At 42.1% G+C, this 20,628-nt stretch overlaps 1 long non-coding RNA gene across 5 annotated transcripts in view; it reads right to left on the bottom strand.

The window, feature by feature from the left end:
* Window positions 1–4,285: 4,285 nt before the first annotated feature.
* Window positions 4,286–20,628, bottom strand: part of LOC120370680 — a 61,964-nt gene continuing 45,621 nt past the window's right edge. Inside the window, exons 3-6 of one of the 5 annotated variants that reach the window (XR_005583885.1) lie at window positions 9,612–9,731; window positions 7,447–7,653; window positions 5,079–5,206; window positions 4,286–4,580 (exon numbers count right to left, since the gene is read on the bottom strand). This is a non-coding gene — a long non-coding RNA (uncharacterized LOC120370680). The remainder of the gene's footprint in view (window positions 4,581–5,078; window positions 5,207–7,446; window positions 7,654–9,611; window positions 9,732–20,628) is intronic. The other 4 variants (XR_005583884.1, XR_005583881.1, XR_005583886.1 and 1 more) reach the window with 4 other exon arrangements.

The raw sequence follows: 20,628 nt of genomic DNA, 5'->3' as shown, positions 1-20,628 counted from the left end.
TGTACACTGCTTTCACACATTTGGCAACAGGCGCTCCCAGTCATCTCTAACTTTTGCCAAACTGTTCTGGAGACATGGAGCAAGTGTATTATGATGTGGTTCTGCTACTGCTCACTGGACAAAATGTTCAGATACCCGATGGAATTGGTCCAGAAAAAAATTGAGACAGTGAAAACTGCTGAGCCAGAAGGCATTCACCCAAGAGTTCTGAAAGAACTCAAATGTGAAGTTGCGGAACTATTAACCAAGGTTTGTAACCTGTCCTTTAAATCGGCTTCGGTACCCAATGACTGGAAGTTAGCTAAAATGTAAATAAATATTTAAAGGGCTCTAGGGGTGATCCTGATCTTGGCATTACAGACCGTAGTAAGTCGTACCGGGCAAATTATTTGATGACAATAATAAATAAAAAAAAAATTTGTGTCAGACACATAAAAAAACATAACTCTTGAGCAAATAGTCAAATAAAGGGAAATAAAAAATCGTAATCTCTATTATCTATTAGTTCTTTGAGAGACAAACACAAACAACATGGACACATAGGATAGACAGACATAGTGTAGATTTCCAGAAAGCCAAGCCTCCCCAAAGGCTCTCACCAGTAAATTGCTGTCAAAGCTGTCATGGATAAAAGGAGGGTCCTTTCATGGATTGAGTGGGGGGGAAAAAGGGGGGGGGAAGGGGAAAGGAAAATATGAATGGATGGTAGAAGGTAGGGGTAGGTGTGTCCAAGGGTCAGGTCCAGTCACTAATTAATTCATTCATTCAATTTCATCTGGAATGAAGGGGAAAGGGTGGGTAAGTTGTGGTGTTGCAAGTTTGCAGATGACACTAAACTAGATAAGATAGTTAAGACCAAAGCAGATTGTGAAGAAAAGAAAAAAACAAAACAAAAAAAAGTGATGAAAAAAAAAAAAATGAATGAAAAAATGGAAAAATAAATAATAAAAAAAAAAAAAAAAAAAATATAACCCTATACATACAAACATGATGAGGCAGCTACTTGGCTACAGAAAGTCAGAAAGTTATCGTGAGAGTTCTTGGGATTCTCTGAAGATGTGATCAGTCAGCAGTGTGCAGAGCAGCAAAAAAAAGCAAAAAGGGGATTAGGAATATAATAAAAGGGATATAGAATAAGAGATATATATATATTGCCCATATATACATATCCTTGTATATCCCCATGTCCTGTGTACAGTGTAAAGATCCTCACTCAAAAAAGAAAAAAAATATTCTAGCAAAGAAAAAGAGAAACTAAAAAGAGAAAAAAAAAGGAAAGAGGGTAAAGAGAGGGAGAGGGAGGAAAGAGAGAAGAGGGAAAGGACAAAGAGGAGAGGAAAAGACTAGGGAGGGGATGAGATATAGAATATAAGGAAAAAGAGAGATGTTAAAAGAGAAAGTTATTTAGTTATTTACATATTTAATTAAAGGTCACTAACTAGAACCATAATAGGCAAATAGGTAAAAGCAATAAAATAAAAAAAAAAAGAAATTCAAGGTCAACTTGCTTCTTCAACTTTGGGAACTCCCTGAACTCCTTAGGGGAGGAGGTTGGAGAGGATAAATAATAAAAAAAGGGGACTGATAATTGGATAAGGATGGTCCATAATAAAGGATGGAAGGCTATGGGGGTAAGGGCCTCTGTTCGTCAGAGGATGGAGATGGAGATGGGGAGAGATCAGATGGGATGGAGATGGATGATCACAGAGATCAGGTTCACTCCTCCCTGCTGGCGGCCAGGCACTGGGCACTGTGGCCAGATGCCTGATCGATGGACCTTTGGTCTTTCTTTCTTTCTTATGAAAAATGAAAATCCACTGGAATCCTCTGGAACAGGTGTGCTGAATGCCGGGATTGCAATGGTATGTTAATGGGTGGTCCACCAGTTCTGGTCCCGGAAAGCCAGACCCACATCATCTTAGAAATCTGGGATGACAACCAGTGGCTTCAGAACTTCTGAATGAGGAAGCAGATGTTCATTGAGTTGTGTGAGGAGCTTCCACCAACCCTTCAGCTCCAGACCGCTTGATTTCAGAACCCTCACACTGAACAAGCAGGTGGCTATCGCCCTTGGAGGCTGGCAATACCCGACAGCAACTGGTCAGTTGCAAACCACCTTGAGGTTGGAAAGTCATCTATCGGGGCAGTGGTTGTACAGGTTTTCCAGGCTACCGATACTGTGATCTACCCAAGAATGGTTGCCATAACCCAAATCCCTGAAATTATTGTGGGATTTCAGAGAATGGGGTTTCTGAACTGTGCAGGGATTATCAACAGAACACATAGCCCTATACTTTGTCCACCCAAAGGGGCCAGTGGATTTTTGAATGGAAAATGGTTCGCCAAGGTTTAGTGAAACAGAGGGATTGGTTCATGAACACTGGTCACATGGGAAAGGTCCATGACACCAGTGTGCTGGGGGAGGGGGGAGAGAAAGTTTTATTCCTCTGAAATGACTGAGTTATGTACAGTGTTTCTGTGCCAACATTTATTTCGGGTGACCCTTCCCACCATTGCCCATGAAGCCATATAATGACATTGCCAACCCAAGAAAGGGGGAATTCATCTGGAGGCTGAGTGCACCTTTGGGCAGCTGAAAGCCCATTGGCGATGTCTCTGGATCTATCTGGTGCCAATGTGGCCAACAAGGTTCAGATTATCGCAGTGTGCTCTGCCTTGAACAATATATATGAAGCTAAAGGGGACTACTTCAACAGCGAGTGGGCATAGGATAGATCTGTTTTCCAAAGCCTGTACATCCAGATCCCACCTATGTGCACATATCTCCTGCTTCCCAGCAGGCCAGGGACATTTGTGATGCTTGTGGTCATACACCATGGAACAGTGGGAAGCCAGTAGGTGACCTGTGACCATGGCAATGGACCTATTGTGATGCCATGGTGCTGCTGAAAAAGCTGAATAGAGCATTGCCACATACTTCTGTTGCAAGACCCTCCAGTAGGTTACATTCCGTTGCAACCCGTGTCAATGTACTAACCGACAGCTGAAAATTAGAGAAGGGCCAAACAAGGAAAAGGGAAAAAATACCCCTACTGAATATGCATCAAACATAGTGGTGTCAGTGTATCATATTATAAAAGTTGCATCCCAAGCTGGGGCAATGGAAGAAGGAGATGTAGTCCTTGGGAGGTGCCAGAATGATGGCCACTGGCGATGAGGGGGAAGGTGATGGTGATGAGGCAGATGATGGCTAACATTTCAAGTTGTTCTTCAAGGGATGGAGTGAGTATACGGATGTGCAGAGATACATTCTATGATTTCTGTGTCTACCTTACTGAATTTGGGGTGTTTGTGACTGTGCTAAATGTATCAATAACCTACTTGTAAATATAGAGGGGTTCCTATAGTGTGAGTGTTGCACCTGTGCACATCGGGGTTCCCAACTATATAATAATTTGAATAATACTGGGCCTGATCATCAGAAAGAACTTGTCAACCCTCAAAGTGACAACTGGGGATTCTTAAGTAATCATTATAATCAATATATAATCTATAGATAGGGTTACACCCTCAAGGTTAACACCTTTGGCCATGGTTTTGTGCTGAGGAGAGTTTTAATGCATTTTAAGAGCATCATTGAACAATGTTTTTGTTATTTTTTTTAACTGCTCTGTTTCAATCTGCTTTATGGGGAATACTTAAGCATTGTTAAAGTAATTTAAAAAAAAAGTTCTTCAGGATGGATGTCCCACATTACTTCTTCACAACGTTTTCTGACGCCATTGGTCACAGAACTTATCAGGTGCTGTGTGTGATTACTCCCATGGCATTAGTCCCATGGTTTCCAGTGGTAACTCTTTGAAGGAGATGGGAGAGAAGGGCTTATAAACACACATGTCAGTGTGACATATTTTCAATGTATGCAGTGTAGTTGGTCCAATAAAATATATTACCTCACCCACCTTGCCTCGCTACATAGCTTCAGTGTGAAGTTAGTTTTGTTTCCCTTGCTGTATTATCACTTAATTGTTAACAGAGCCATAAAGACATTTCAGTTAACTTGTCTTTTGTTTTTCATTCTGGTGCTTTGGGAGTTATTTCACAGCTTACTTCATTGTCAAGATTTTTTTTTTTAAACATTGTCAATGTCATGGCCGGGTGTGCAGAAAAGGGTTTTTGAAAGAATGAAATTGTTTGCATTGCCATGGCATCAGAAGTTTAAGAAACCACAGCCATTTGCTGTGAGCTGTGCTATCCCATCCCAAACCTGTTGGAAGTATCTCATTGATCATACTTGGAAAACAAGGTGCACGTACAAATGAAGTGAATAGTAACTTTTATTGACATGCATACATTGAACACAGAACTGAAATGGTTTGGAACAGGAGTAAGTGAACAAACAGGATGCTTCAGGGGCATGTGCTATGTCTCCTCCAGGAACAATTGTTGGAATCCTTCACTCTTTAGTACAGGAACCTGAAGTGCTTCATGTGCTCATGGCACTGGGAAGGAGTCCTCCAGAATCCATTAAATCTCCTGGTACAGGTAAGTGCTCCTGCCAATCCGGGTGAAGTTGTGCAGGATGACATCATAGATGTTGTAATGTCATAATGAAACCCCTAGTTAAATGGAGAGATCTGATTACTATATTCCTGTATGTCTCTTTAAACAAAAGCCCATTGTTATAATAGAATCCTAGAGCTTAAGGCCAGAAGTCAGCACAAGATCATCTAGTCTGGCTCCTGTATATCACAGGTCAACAACCCCACCCAGCACCCGCACACTAAAACCCAACAAACCAAATTAGATCATAGTCTTGCAACTCACAGGATACTAGACTATTGTGCGCCAGAGGCAGATAATAGGAGGGACTAAGATGCACCAATGCCTGAGGCACCTGCAATGGCAAGTAAATGAGGAAGTGAGGTATATCCAGATAATCCTGGCAAGTGATTCGCACCCCACGCAGGTCACTGCCAATTTGACCTGGAGGAAAATTCCTTCCCAACCCCAAATATGCCCATCAGTTAAACCCTGAGCATGTGAGCTAGAGCCAGCCAGCCAAGCACCTGAGAGAGAGAGAAAATGCTCAGCGCCACATCAGAGCACTGACCCACCCTGTTCAGTTTCCCACTTCAGCCATGGCCATCCCTGATGCTTCAGAGGAAGGAGACCAAGAAAACCCAGAATACATTGGAAGTGGAGGGAATCCTGTAGACTGTCGACTGACGCCCTGCACCATGAGCTTTTAGAAACATAAAACATAAACCAAAAGTGAACCCTGCCTGCTATCATCACAAGCAACCCTGTTTATACCCATTTGTTCCTGTGCCAACGTTGTCCTTCAGCCTAAATAGTTCTTCACATTCCCAGGTGTTTATCCTGATGTATTTATAGAGAGCAGTCATATCCTCTCTCACCATTCTTTTTGCTAGGCTAAACAAGCCAAGTTCTTCCCGTCTCCTTTCACAAGATAGGTCCTCCATTCTCCTGATCATCCTAGTAACTCTTCTCTGCATGTGTTCCAGTCATCTATCTTGACGAGAATTATACACTGTATTCCAAATGAGGTCTTATCAGTGCCTTGAACAAGGACATTAAGACTTCTCTCTTTACTGGAAATACCCCACAGTACATTTTAGGGTGGCATTTGCCCTTTTTGCAGCCTCATCACATTGGTGGCTCATCATTGTCATCCTGTGATCGACCTGCAACCCAGGTCTCGCTCCTCCTCTGTCACTTTCAAATGATGAGCTGCCAATTTGTACCAGTTATAATTGTTTTGTTTTGGTTCTTTATCTGGCAAAGATTTGCAAACCCGTTAACACTTCCTAATTAAATAAATGGAAGAATCAGAAGGATGCTAAGAACTATATTTAAGTTACCACCTATGGTGCAATTAAGGCTTAGTCCTCGGTGCATCCCCAGAATGTTGTAGAGATCATGTGTTCACCTACTGCAAGGATGAAAGCCATACAAATACATAGATCACATTTATATATGCAAACATGATATGTTCTTTCTTAAAAGTGAATTGAAGCACTTTTAAAATACATACCACAGATTAAAATCTGAAATCTCAAATGAGTACATTTCAAAGCATCATATTTGCAAAAACATTTCCTCTGTATTTGCCAGCGACTGGACTCAGGACTCCAAGAGGAAGGATAGCCTTGTGGGACTCAGGAACCCATGTTCAATTCCCTCTGCTACAGGCTCACTGTGTTACATGCCTAAATGACTTACTCTAGTTAAGTGCCATATTCAGGCATGACTGAGATCCTCTAAACTCCTGCTCAGCTGCTGCCTAACCCTGGAGGTCCCTAAAATCCACAGATTCCTGAATTTCAACTATCAAAATTCCATAGGGCACCAAGTTTCTGCCTATGATCATGCACACAGCCACCTCAGTGAAAGCAACAGAGCTCCTAACCGCAACGGGATCCTCACAATCGGCTTTCCACAGCTATCTTGCCTGTGGAGCCTGACCTGGTAGGTGTTCTCAGAGCCTGTCTAAACCCACACAGCACAGCTAGGGGACGGCTTCCCTTATCACCTTTAGCTCATTGTTCAGAGTGCTCTCCCAAGATGAGTGAAATCCAGGTTCAGTTCCTTCTCTGCATGATGGGGTGCAGGGATTTGACCTTAGGTTTCCCCACACCTCTGGCAAGTGTCCTAACCACTGGACTATAGACTGCTGTGGATCACTCTCAATTTCTCTGGTTGAAACTATTCCACTGTGTATAAATGATGAAATATGCACTGGGCCAGTGACAACGACTGTAGCTGATATTGACAGCACTGAATATAAATTAGAAGCTGGGAATTATGAAAATTGATAAAGGCAGCAAAAGGACAGGAGAAATCAATGGCCAGCAGAACTAAAGACAATATTTTAAGCATACTAGGAACAAAAGGAATCCTATCTATGGTATTGGTCCATTAGTGGCTGGAAATGGTAAAGTTGTCAATAATAAAATGCAGAAATGTTCAATAAATCTTTCTGTTCTGTATTTGGGGAAAAGTCAGATGATGTATTCATATATAATAAAACACTCTCCATTCCAGCATTAAGCAGGAAGCTAAACAGCAGCTACTAAAGTCAGACATTTTACATTCAGCAGGTATGGACAGCTTGCATAAGAGAGCTTTAAAAGAGCTCTCTGAAACATGAATGTTGATTTTCAATAGGTCCTAGAACAATGTGGTAGTTCTAGAGCACTGAAAGAAAGCTAACCTTGTGCCAATACTTCAAAATGGTAAACCAGATGAGTCAGGTAATATAGGCCTGTCAGCCTGATATCAATCTTGGGCAAAATATTGAAATGATGGATATGGGAATTGATTAATAAAGAATTAACAGAGACTAAAATAATTATTGCCAACTGAGATGGTTTTATGGAGAATAGATCCTGTCAAATTAACTCGATATATTTTTGATGAGATTACAACTTTGGTTGATTAAGTATATTTCATCATTATTACCTTTGACTTCTGGAAGGAGTTTGACTTGGTCTCATATGCCATTTTGATTAAGAAAGTAGAATGATATGTAATCAAGATGGCACACATTAAATAGCTGACCAGTCTGAAAACCTAAAAGGGGAATCATCATAGAGCGGGTGTGTTTCTAGTGGGTTCCCAGAGGAATTGGTTCTTGGCTCTGTGCTCATGAACATTTCCATCAGTGACCTGGAAAAAAAACAAAAACAACCACTGAAAGTTTGAAGATAACCCAAAGATTTGGGAGTGGTCAATAATCAAGAAGATCGGTCACTGGTACAAAGAGATCTGGTTTGTTTGGTGGACACAGGACAAGTAAACAGGCATTTTAATATAGTCAGATTTGGAGTCATACATTTAAGAACAAAAAAATTCGGCCATATTTACAGGATGGGGGACTAAATCCTGGAAAGCAGTGACTCTTAAAATGACTTTGGGTCATTTTAATCAACTGAACATGAGCTCCCAGTGCAACACTGGCCAAAAGGGCTAATGTGAGCCACAGATGTATAAACTGGGGGAGTAGAGAGGAGGAGAAAGGTTATATTGGGGGAGGGATAGCTCAGAGGTTTGAGTATTGGCTTGCTAAAACCAGGGTTGTGAGTTTAATCCTTAAGGGGGCTATTTAGGGATCTGGGGCAAAAATCTGTCTGGGGATTGGGCCTGCTTTGAGCAGGGGGTTAGACTAGATGACCTCATGAGGTTCCTTATATTCTATATTTCCTCTCTCTACATTTGGTACTGGTGCAAGCATAGCTGAAATACTGAGTCCAGTTTAAGAAAGATAATGGTGAATTAGAAAGAGCTCACAGAAGAGACACAAGAATGATTAAAGGATTGGAAAACATCCCTTATAGTGATTGAGTTCCTTGGGTCTATCTATTTAGCTGATCAAACAGAAGATGAAGGCGTGACTTGATCACAGTATATAAGTTCCTACCCAGGGAATAGAAATTTGATAATAGAGGATTCTTGACTACACTAGACAAAGATATAGCAAGATCCAGAGGCTAGAAGCTGAAGGTGGATACATTCAGATTTGAAATAAAGCACAATTTTTTTAACACTGAGGATAATTAACCACTGAAACAATTAACATGGTGAATTCTCCACACTGGCAATTTTAAAATCAAAATTGGATTTTCTCTAAAAAGATATGCATTAGCTCAAACCCAAAGTAACAGAAATCCTATGGGCTGTGTTATGCAAAAGATGAGACTAGATCACAATGTTGTCAGCTGGCTTTAAAAATCTCTGAATCATTTATTCTGATGTCTTGTATGAAATACCAGACCACAGAATCTCACCCAGTGACCCTTGCACTGAGCTCAATAACTTGTGTTTGACTAAAGCGTATCTTCCAGAAAGGCAGCCTGTCTTGAGATCAAGAGATAGAGAGTCCACCACTTCCTTCAGTAGTGTCATAGAAATGTAGGGCTGGAAGGGACCTTGAGAAGTCCCTAAGTCCAGTCCCCCTGTGCTAAGGCAGGACCAAATAAACATAGAACATACCTGACAGGTGTTTGTCCAACCTGTTCTTAAAAATCTCCAATGATGGGCATTCCTCAGCCTCCCTGGGAAGCCTATTCCAGAGCTTAAGTACCCGTACAGTTCAAAAGTTTTACCTAATATCTAACCTAAATCTCCATTGCTGCAAATTAAACCCATTACTTCTTGTCCTGCCTTCAGTAGACAGTTGACCACAGTCCTTTTTATAACAACCCTTAATATATTTGAAGACTGTCATGGGGTTCCCCCTCAGTCTTCTTTCCTCAAAACTAAAAACATACTCAGATTTTTTAAACTTTCCTCATAGGACAGGTTTTCTAAAGCATTTTGCATTTTTGTTACTCTCCTCTGGACTCTCTCCGCTTCATCCACACCTTTCCTGAAGTGTGGCACATTGAGATTTTGGGCACAGTACTACAGCTGAGGCCTCACCAGTGCTGAGGAGAGAGTGACAATTACAACAATCCTGTTAGGACACACCAGAATGATATTAGCCTTTTTTGCAACTGCATCACATTGACGACTCATACTCAATTTGTGATCTACAATAAACTCAGATCCTTTTCAGCAGTACTACCACCTAGCCAGTTATTCCCCATTTAGCAGTTAGACATTTGACACTTAAATGTGTTCCTTACCTCTAATTTTAATTTGATTGGCTGGAAGTTAAAGGCATTGGTTCCTGAAATGCTTTTCTCCACTAGACTCTGAGCTCTTTAGGGTAGCACAATGGGACCCCATTCTTGGTTGAGGTACTACTGAAATAATCAAAAATAAAAAGGATTCTATGTGTTTGCCCTGCTGCAATAATAATGATTGATGTAATGGGTGTTAAAACTTAGTGCTGTTTAGTTAGTGTGATACCAAAGTTCCTTTCAGCCTCCCTTAGATGTGTAAAATTTCACACTTTCAACTGGCAAAAGGGAAAAATAACAAGTGTCACATTACAGGGCAATTTGAGCCTGCTCATTATAAGTATACAGGATGCATTTTCTCAGCATTGCTGGCACCTGAACACAATACAAATGCAAGAATAACAAATCACTATAATAACCCAATGGTCAAAGAAACTAATTCAGATAAGAAATCAGAAAACCAAACAGTTTTGGTTTCTATTATCCTTTCAGACATTAAAATGCCATTTTAATGCAGTCATTAAAATGTGCTATTCACCTGGTGGAAAAAAATAATAAATGCCTGCTAATATTTTTCACTCTTCTCATGTAAATGAAGCAGCTTTACAAAGTTGCCATTTTCTTTTTCTGATGTTTTACCAAGACAAATTAAAGATTATCATTATAGCTCAGGATCAGTGCAAAGGATTGTCTGAGCCCCGTGGAAAGTAGCATAAGGCATGTGCATGATATCACATCTCTTTTGCACCAGAGGAAGCATGATGGTTCTTCCTACTGTTTTAAGATGTAGACAGCATTGCTCTCTGCAATGTTGTGAGGCTGCTACTGGGGGTTTGGACTAAGGAACTGGGGGTTTGGACTCCCTACCCTGACAATTTATCTGAAGAAATATGCATTGCAGAAAGTACTTGGAACTTCCAACCTAACTTCCTCAGCCAGACTGTAACTAGCATTCAGGAGAGGAGAGGCTCTCTGTGTCGTCTTACTCTAGTACAGGGCCAAACTATGGCTGTCCCTATATATCCATATAGATGCACAATAATCTTTTCCTGTGTTATGCAGTACACGTATATTCTAGAGCAAAGTAGTACATTGGAATGCAAGGTCAAAATGATTAAGGCTGAAAGTTAAAAAGAAAAAGTGTTCTGTGAATGACCATCCACCGATTAAGTGTCTATACATCAGTTTTACCTCTCAAAGTAAATACTGTTCATCACTGTCATTGTAATATGTAGCAGAATGAGGAAGGCTAATTTCCTGCTTCTCCCAGTTTATAGCACATATTACAATACAGTAGCATTGTACTTGAAGGGTGCCATTATCCCAGTATTACACACTCATATGCCATTTTATATATTTCTGTCATGATAAATATAACTGAGGATAGAAGCAGGTCACATGGCTACGGAGGATAAGCCAGCAGAGCCAAACTGTTCCCAGGAATTCTTCGAGAGGTTATTGGAGAACCGATTGAGTCATCTTTAACTAAGTAGTATTTCAATGTATATTCGGTTCTTATCTTCATATTATTTATGCTGAGTAGTTCAATAGCCACATGATTGTTGCAATGAGATGAGGTTATGATTTTCATCATCTCCCACTTTAGAATCATAAAATATCAGGGTTGGAAGGGACCTCAGGAGGTCATCTAATCCAACCCCCTGCTCAAAGCAGGACCAATCCCCAACTAAATCATCCCAGCCAGGGCTTTGTCAAGCCTGTACTTAAAAACCTCTAAGGAAGAAGATTCCACCACCTCCCTAGGTAACTCATCCTAGTGCTTCGCCACCCTCCTAGTGAACAAGTTTTTCCTAATATTCAACCTAACCCTCCCACACTGCAACTTGAGACCATTACTCCTTGTTCTGTCATCTGGTACCACTGAGAACAGTCTAGATCCATCCTATTTGGAACCCCCTTTCAGGTAGTGGAAAGTAGCTATCAAAACCCCTCTCATTCTTCTCTTCTGCAGACTAAATAAGCCCAGTTCCCTCAGCCTCTCCTCCTAAATCATGTGCTCCAGCCCCTAATAATTTGTGTTGTCCTCTTCTGGACTCTTTCCAATTTTTCCACATCCTTCTTGTAGTGTGAGGCCCAAAACTGGACACAGTACTCCAGATGAGGCCTCACCAATACCGAATAGAGGGGAATGATCACGTCCCTTGATCTGCTGGCAATGATCCTACTTATACAGCCCAAAATGCCATTAGCCTTCTTGGCAACAAGGGTACACTGTTGACTCATACCCAGCTTCTTGTCCACTGTAACCCTTAGGTCCTTTTCTGCAGAACTGCTGTATAGCCACTCTGTCCTTAGTCTGCAGCAGTGCATGGGATTCTTCCGTCCTAATTGCAGGACTCTGCACTTGTCCTTGTTGAACCTCATCAGATTTCTTTTGGCCTAATCCTCTAATTTGTCTAGGTCCCTCTGGATCCTATCCCTGCCCTCCAGTGTATCTACCACTCCTCCCAGTTTAGTGTCATCTGCAAACTTCCTGAGGGTGCAATACACACCATCCTCCAGATCATTAATGATTGCTTGTTTCTGGTGGTGATCTCATGTATTTTGTTTGTTTGTTTTTGTTTTTCATTACGTTTTAAAACACCTCACATGCATCCGACGAAGTGGGTATTCACCCACGAAAGCTCATGCTCCAAAACATCTGTTAGTCTATAAGGTGCCACAGGATTCTTTGCTGCCTTTTCAGGAGTGCTGCTCTCCTTACTTCTACGTGATTGTTTAGGTGTAGCTGATTTTAGAAGAGTTAGAACTGGTCAAAAATAAACAAAAAAAATCCCAAATTGCTTTCCTGTAAAGCTTCAAACATTTTTGTTTCAAAATATTTATTGCAGAATCATTGGATTAAGATTTTTTGCAATTTTAAAAAAAAACAAAGTAGAAAAACTGGAGGGGGTGTGAGGGGTTATTAAACAAGAGCTGCCAATCACCATTTAGATATTTTTGTGATATTTTTAAAAACATTTTTAAAATATCCAAAAGGATGATATTTTTCATGAAAAATTTGACAGGGTCAACAACTTTTTGAAAAAACAAACAAACAAACAAACAAACAAAAACCAAACCACAACTTTCAAAAAGATCATTTCTTGATTAAAAATTTGTCACTTGAAAGATGTTGGCCAGCTTCAACTAACATACATTTCAATTCTGACCAGGCGGTTACTGACTTATCAATTAGCACAATGTAAGTGTTCCATTCTGTGTTTAACATTAATCCCTCTATCTAATTCTTGCCAGGTGGGTTTACGGCAGTCCTATCCAAGAATGCTGTCATCTTCTCTCTGAGGATCATTCTAGATTACAGATTAATATTTCAAGAGGTACAAGAGTGCAAATGTTTTAGACCTAGTCAATCATTCGCACTGCAGTCTGTGGATAGCAGTAAAAGAGCTTTCACCCATTTCATAAATTGTTGGCCTATTCCCAGTGTAGTCAGCATTGTCCATTCCAACCTATCAAAATTTTTTCTCTCTATCTAGAGATTGAAGAGCCAAGGTTTATTCTCTGAACAGTGAAGTAGAGTATTTGTAGCTCTTTTTGTATATTGTCTGTCAAGTGTTTATCCCTAATTAACCTATGTTTGTCCCAGTTACTTATTAGGGGTCCTACATTCAGCCTGTGACTTCAGAGCATCTTCCACTGATTGCATGAAAGCTGGTAGGCTGCTACCTCAGGCAGTTAATAATCATTCTACAGTCCCGGTCTTTGCATGTCAACATATCAGAAAAGATATGTGAGGTCATGGTTCCCTCATAAAACAACAGGAACAAACCTGACTGAGAGTGTCATGGTCCTACCCAGGGCAGGTAATAAAAACAATTATGAGTTTCACAGAATGACCATAAGGCCTTAAGAAGGAATAACATTTGTCCTGTGTGAAGACAAGGAACCTACCTTGTAGCCATATACTATTTTCCTATATTTGTAGAAGCTCTACTTCTCATTTCTGGGACCAATGACACCTGGGTCTGAGGATAAACGGTCTCATCATTGTGGCATTCCTGAAACAGTGCCATGGACCACCGTTTTCCAACTCTGAATTCCAACCTTCAGGGATACATTGCGAGTGGAAGCATTTTACTTCCTTCCCACACCACACAGAAGAAAATAGTATTTTGTACTAATTTCTCTGCCATTTTAAGAGAAGTCTGCAACAAGATGGCCCCTTACTGGCTCTGCTGAGTTATATGGCAGTCATTTGTACACATTAGCAGAACTTTTCCCCCCTCCACCTTCATTAGTATCCATTTGCATAACCGTATCAGATGTTACCCCAAGTTCTGTTCCTACTATGCCCACTCCATTCTCCCTTCCTCCCCATGAATCTCTCTTCATAGAGCTTTTATATCAGGCAACTACATTCTGACTGTAAGCAGCAACTTCTCTTTCTGTGAGGATGTGGAGAATGAAGGCATTAGGTATATTTTTGTATCTAAATATGATATGCTGTTACAGTTTGGGGTGCAATCCAGACAAGTAAGGGGTGATTGCAGAGCCATTGGCCATTATCTTTGAAAACTCATGGTGATCGGGGGAAAACTAGAAAAAGGGATAATGTAGTGCCCATCTTTTAAAAAAGGAGGATCTGGGGAACAACAGGCCAGTCAGCCTCACCTCAGTCTCTGGAAAAATCATGGAGCAGGTCCTCAAGGAATCAATTCTAAAGCACTTAGAGGAGAGGCAAGTGATCTGGAACAGTCAGCATGGATTCACCAAGGGCAAGTCTGCCTGAATAACATAATTGCCTTCTATGACAAGATAACTGGCTCTGTGGATGAGGGGAAAGCAGTGGATATGTTATTCCTTGACTTTAGCAAAGCTTTTGATATGGTGGATAGACTGCTGGCTACATCGTCGGGCTCAACGGGTAGTGATCAATGGCTCCATGTCTAGTTGGCAGCCGGTATCAAGCAGAGTGCCCCAAGGGTCGGTCCTGGGGCCAGTTTTGTTCAATATCTTCATTAATGATCTGGAGGATGGCTTGGATTGCACCCTCATCAAGTTTGCAGATTACACTAAACTGGGAGGAGTGGTAGATACACTGAGGGATAGGGATAAGATACAGAGGGACTTAGAGAAATTAGAGGATTGGGCCAAAAGAAATCTAGCTAATAGTTGGAGATATACCAATCTCCTAGAGCTGGAAGGTACCTTGAAAGGTCATCAAGTCCAGCCCCCTGCCTTCACTAGCAGGACCAATTTTTCACCCAGATCTCTAAGTGGCCTCCTCAAGGATTGAACTCACAACCCTGGGTTTAACAGGCCAATGCTCAAACCACTGAGCTATCCCTCCCCCCGATAAGGTTCAACAAGGACAAGTGCAGAGTCCTGCACTTAGGATGGAAGAATCCCAGGCACTGCTACAGACTAGGGACAGAGTGGCTACACAGCAGTTCTGCAGAAAAGGACCCAGGGGTTACAGTGGATGAGAAGCTGGGTATGAGTCAGTGTGCCCTTGTTGCCAAGAAGGCTAATGGCATTTTGGGCTGTATAAGTAGGATCATTGCCAGCAGATCGAGGGACGTGATCATTCCACTCTATTCAGAATTGGTGAGGCCTCATCTGGAGTACTGTGTCCAGTTTTGGGCCTCAAACTACAAGAAGGATGTGGAAAAATTGGAAAGAGTCCAGCGGAGGGCAACACAAATTATTAGGGGCTGAAGCACATGATTTAGGAGGAGAGGCTGAGGGAACTGGGCTTATTTAGTCTGCAGAAGAGAAGAATGAGAGGGGTTTTGATAGCTACTTTCCACTACCTGAAAGGGGGTTCCAAATAGGATGGATCTAGACTGTTCTCAGTGGTACCAGATGACAGAACAAGGAGTAATGGTCTCAAGTTGCAGTGTGGGAGGGTTAGGTTGAATATTAGGAAAAACTTGTTCACTAGGAGGGTGGCGAAGCACTAGGATGAGTTACTTAGGGAGGTGGTGGAATCTTCTTCCTTAGAGGTTTTTAAGTACAGGCTTGACAAAGCCCTGGCTGGGATGATTTAGTTGGGGATTGGTCCTGCTTTGAGCAGGGCATTGGACTAGATGACCTCCTGAGGTCCCTTCCAACCCTGATATTCTAAGATTCAATGTTTGTCAGTACTTGCAACCCTGGGTTTCCCACAATGATTTATTGCTGTAGCTCCCAGCCTGGGATGCTTACAGGCAGCCTATGGTATAGGACCTGCATGCTTGAAGTGTCTGTGTGATGGACAGCTCTGATTCAGCAACTTTGACCCCAGGAGCCTGTCTACAGCATCACAGCAGCTTCCAGAAGCCATGGTTATAACTAGCAAAGGGACCCCAACACATTCACAGTTCTGAATTTTCCCAAAACAGTGTGCCCTGCATGGTCCAGTCATCTGCTGGACAGTTCAGAGAAATGATAAGGTCCGTTTTTTCCTCTAAAGACAAAAGCACATCCCAGCTTATTAACTTAACTGGGATAAATACACCCTTCCCTGCAAACAGAGCACTGATTTGGCTTACAGTAAAAATAAAACAAATTTATTAACTGGACATAGGTTAAGTGATGCCAAATCAAAGGAATAAAGTTAGAAATAAAAGTGAAAAAAAACCATCTAGAAGTCTAAAACAATCTAGCAAGATACAAGTTCTGTTCAGGATGGTTTCTCTCACCAGTGTTTCTTCCCAGCCATAGCTGACTTTCCCTCAGTCAGCACCTTTTACAGAAGTACAAGATGCTGGCTCCCCTTGTCTTACTAGGTGAAAGATCTTTGCCTAAGCAGGTTTCTCAGTCTCATTTACATTCACTTCCCAGAGACTTCAACTAAGAGGTGGGGGAAGGTCTGAAGTACCCAACTTTCTTGGCTTGCAAGAGCTCTGCTCCCTTGTGTTTGTCAGTTGATGGATGCCAAAGATGGCTTCTGTTCTTGCTTATATCTTCCAAAGTTCAATTACCTGGTTTCAAGAAGCAGGATGGCCACATGCTGTTCTTCCCTTCATGTGAACTTCACATCTGATTGCATGTAAATAGAGCTTCCATTGTTTTTTGGTCAGACCTTGCTTAATTTCATTGGAGACAGGCGATGTTCCCTCCTGTCTGAGAGAGACCTGTTTCTCTCTTTGTTTGGACACAGACTTTAAAGCCTAATATCAATTTGTTTCCAGAATACATACATTTTACAAGGATATTAATCACCAATGTGTCACAGGCTTTCATAAAAAATATCATTCTGTATACTTCTATAATACATTAATATTATATACAATCACTTGATTCAGTGGCTCATCACCTGTGGTTGTGCCCCCCCCCCCCCCCGCATCTTTATAGACCAGTAAAATTTTGCAAAATATTCTTTGAAAAGTAAAACCCAGATCAACCTTCTCTCTTCTGCTGGGGCATAGATGCCAAGTCATCTCCTCCCCCTACTTGTTAGTTTTGTTTACCTGATATGTAAAATAAAATAATAATATAATAATAAATAATAATAATAATGGACCTCCATTGCCTCTACCTGATGACCAGGATGGTCAGAGAAGCAAATACACATTCCTTTTTCTAGGGAAGACCTGTTCACCAATGATCCCTGACAGACACACTTTAGTCATAATCCCAACATATATCCATAACTCTTAATACACACCACATGCATACCTCAGACAAGAATACTGTTGATCAGAGAGAGTTATTAGCTTTCATGCATCCGATGAAGTGGGTATTCACCCACGAAAGCTCATGCTGCAAAACGTCTGTTAGTCTATAAGGTGCCACAGGACTCTTTGCTAGCTTTCAAATGATACCTCACAAAGCATATTTTTTACAATGATTATTACGATAGTGTGTAGGGTGTGACTATGAGATGCTTAGGGTCAAATATGCCCTCAAGTTATCTGTTTGATATTAACCTGCTGGACTGCCTGGAGTTAAACCACAGGAGACTGTAAAGGGGGAACCCACAAGAAACAAAACAATAAAGATGAGGCTCATTGAGAAAACAAAGGGTGGGCCATCAAGGAAGAAACTGTCTGTCTGACTCCATCCAGGCTAGAACAGTTTACTCTTCCTCAAGGCCAGATTCTGGGATCAAAGGGGAACTACAACCTCAAAGACCCTAGGAAAGAGAGAGGGCTTGGGTGAGCTAGTAGGGGCAGCTGATGGGGACAGTCAAAAGCTGTCAGACTGACACAAACAGACAGATGTTGCAAGCAGGACAGGTTGTTTCTAACTGCCAGAGATGGTGTTACCTGAGCTGACAGGAATTTACAAAAATGTAGGTAATACCCAGGTGCATGCCTTTGCTCTTTGTGCCGTGGAGACTTAAACTAATGCTTTGCTTTGAAGATGCTGTTTCTGTGTCGCTACAAATGTATGCAGCAACAGGATCCTGAAAGGAAATTCTTAGAGGTGCCAAAACACATTTGGGACCGTCTCGTTAACGTGGCTGGGAATGAGAGGGGATACAGCCCGAAGATCCAGTGTGAGATTAGTTGGACTGCATGGCTCCCACACAAAGGAAGGTGCAGGGAGCCAGGCCTGTCACTTAATAGGTGAATTTGTGAGGGATTGAAAAATGTCCAAAGGCACAGTTTGCTCCATAGCCATGAGAGAGGGTATGGAAGAGGCTGATTTCTCTTTCACAAACTCAGAGGGCCATATTCTCTAGCTCACTCTGTTCCCTTTGTGCATTCAGATGTCTCAAAGGGACTGGAGCCTTCCTGTAACTCCACATGTAAGGACTGCCTAGGTGTGGAAGGAGTCTCCAGAGGGAGCCTCCAGAGGGCAGAACCAGAATAGCCAGATCATACATTTAATCTCCACAACACTCGAACAGGGGCTGCTAACAGGGAGTTTCAAAAGGGAGCTCTCCAGGTGAAGGAGGAGCAAATACAGCACCCTTGGGGTAAGTGACTGTCTGTAGTGTGTGTTTGTTTGTGTTTGTGGGTTACTCACTGTGTGCTGAGCTTGTGTTTGTCCATCTGTTTCTTTGGTTGGTTGTTTGAAGGACTGTGTGCTGTGGCTGGCAGTTGGAAGCTGTGAGCTTCAAAGGAAGGTTTGAAAGCTAGAAGCTTCTTTTAATTGGCTAAGGCTTAGTCAGTGGGCGGGGTTATCAAGCAGGCCAGGGCTTTATAAAGCAGTGTGCAAGCAACCAGGGATCTTTGCAAACAGGGGCTGCTAACAGGGAATTTCACAAGGGAGTTAGGAAGGGGAGTGGGAAGGGGGTAAAGGCCCCGTGCTGTTACTTTTGCTTTAAAACCTATAAACTAAACTACAGTCAAAACTTCTTGCTTTAAGCAACCCCTTTATTAACTAGGAGACCATGCAGGCAGAAGCCCAGCAGCAGAGTGGGGGCTATCCACTTTATTGTGCTGAGTGCAGCATGTATGATTACCTACCCTGTCGGCGGGTGGCGTATGTGTGCAAGCGGTGCAAGGAGCTCCTGGCCCTCAGAGACCATGTATGGGCTTTGGAGGCCAGGGTGGAAGAACTGGAGGAGCTAAGGGAGGCAGAGAGGTATGTTGAAGAGGCTTTCTGGGACACTGTAGAATTGTCCCACCTCTGGTCAGACAGCCCCTGCGCTGTTGAGGAGGATGAAAGGCCCAGGGAAGCAGAGCAGTCAATGGGAGCAGAGGGAAACCTTCCCATAGTTGGGACCCTCCTTCCAGATCGTGTTGGGGTATCCTCTCGCACTGAGGTTACCTCTCTGGGGGAGGGAACTCCAGTTACTAGGAAAAGGCAGGTGGTAGCATTAGGAGATTTGATCATTAGAAACATAGATAGCTGGGTTTGTGATGACCTGGAGAACCGTAAAGTGACTGCCTGCCTGGTGCTAAGGTTGCAGATCTCTCGAGGCATCTAGACAGACTTATGTGTAGTGCTGGGGAGGAGCCGGTGGTCGTGGTACATGTAGGTACCAATGACATAGGAAAGGGTAGGAGAGATGTCCAATAGGCCAAATTTAGGCTGCTAGGGAAGAGACTGAAATCCAGGACCTCTATGGTGGCATTCTCAGAAATGCTCCAGTTCCACACGCAGGGCCAGGTAGGCAGGCAGAGCTTCAGAGTCTCAATGCGTGGATGAGATGATGGTGTAGAGAGGAGGGGTTTAGATTCATTAGGAACTGGGGAAACTTTTGGGATGGGGGGAGCCTATACAAGAGAGATGGGCTCCACCTAAACCAAAGTGGAACCAGACTGCTGGCACTAAACCTTAAAAAGTTTGTAGAGCAGTTTTTAAACTAGGAGCTGGGGGAAAGCCGACTGCTGCAGAGGAGCATGTGGATCGGACAGAGACTTCTCATAGAGAAGAGTCTATTGATAGAGATTCTCTAGCTTATATTCAGGAACACAGGATGGAAGAGGATAATGTAAGGGCCAGATCAGATGAGAAACATGCATATAAAAAGGAATCTGACACATCAGAAAAGGGAAGACAATTAAACAGTGACAAGTTTTTAAAGTGCTTGTACACAAATGCTAGAAGTCTAAATAATAAGATGGGTGAACTAGAGTGCCTCGTGATAAAGGAGGATATTGATATAATAGGCATCACAGAAACCTGGTGGACTAAGGACAATCAATGGGACACAGTCATTCCAGGGTACAAAATATATCGGAAGGACAGAACAGGTCGTGCGGAGGTAGGGAGTGGCACTATATGTGAAAGAAAATGTAGAACCAAATGAAGTAAAAATCTTAAGTGAATCCACATGTTCAATAGAATCTCTATGGATAGTAATTTCATGCTCTAATAAGAATATAACATTAGGGATCTATTATCGACCACCTGACGAGGACAGTGATAGTGATGATGAAATGCTAAGGGAAATTAGAGAGGCTATCAAATTTAAGAACTCAGTAATAGTGGGGGATTTCAATTATCCCCATATTGACTGGGAACATGTCACCTCAGGACGAAATGCAGAGATAAAATTTCTCGATACTTTAAATGACTGCTTCTTGGAGCAGCTGGTACGGGAACCCACAGGAGGAGAGGCAACTCTAGATTTAGTCCTGAGTGGAGCGCAGGAGCTGGTCCAAGAGGTAATAAG

This window comes from Mauremys reevesii, linkage group 1 (assembly GCF_016161935.1).
Source record: "Mauremys reevesii isolate NIE-2019 linkage group 1, ASM1616193v1, whole genome shotgun sequence".
Classification (NCBI taxonomy): domain Eukaryota; kingdom Metazoa; phylum Chordata; order Testudines; family Geoemydidae; genus Mauremys; species Mauremys reevesii.
The sequence above is the reverse complement of the archived record's forward strand: the minus strand, read 5'-3'. Positions and strand labels throughout refer to the sequence as shown.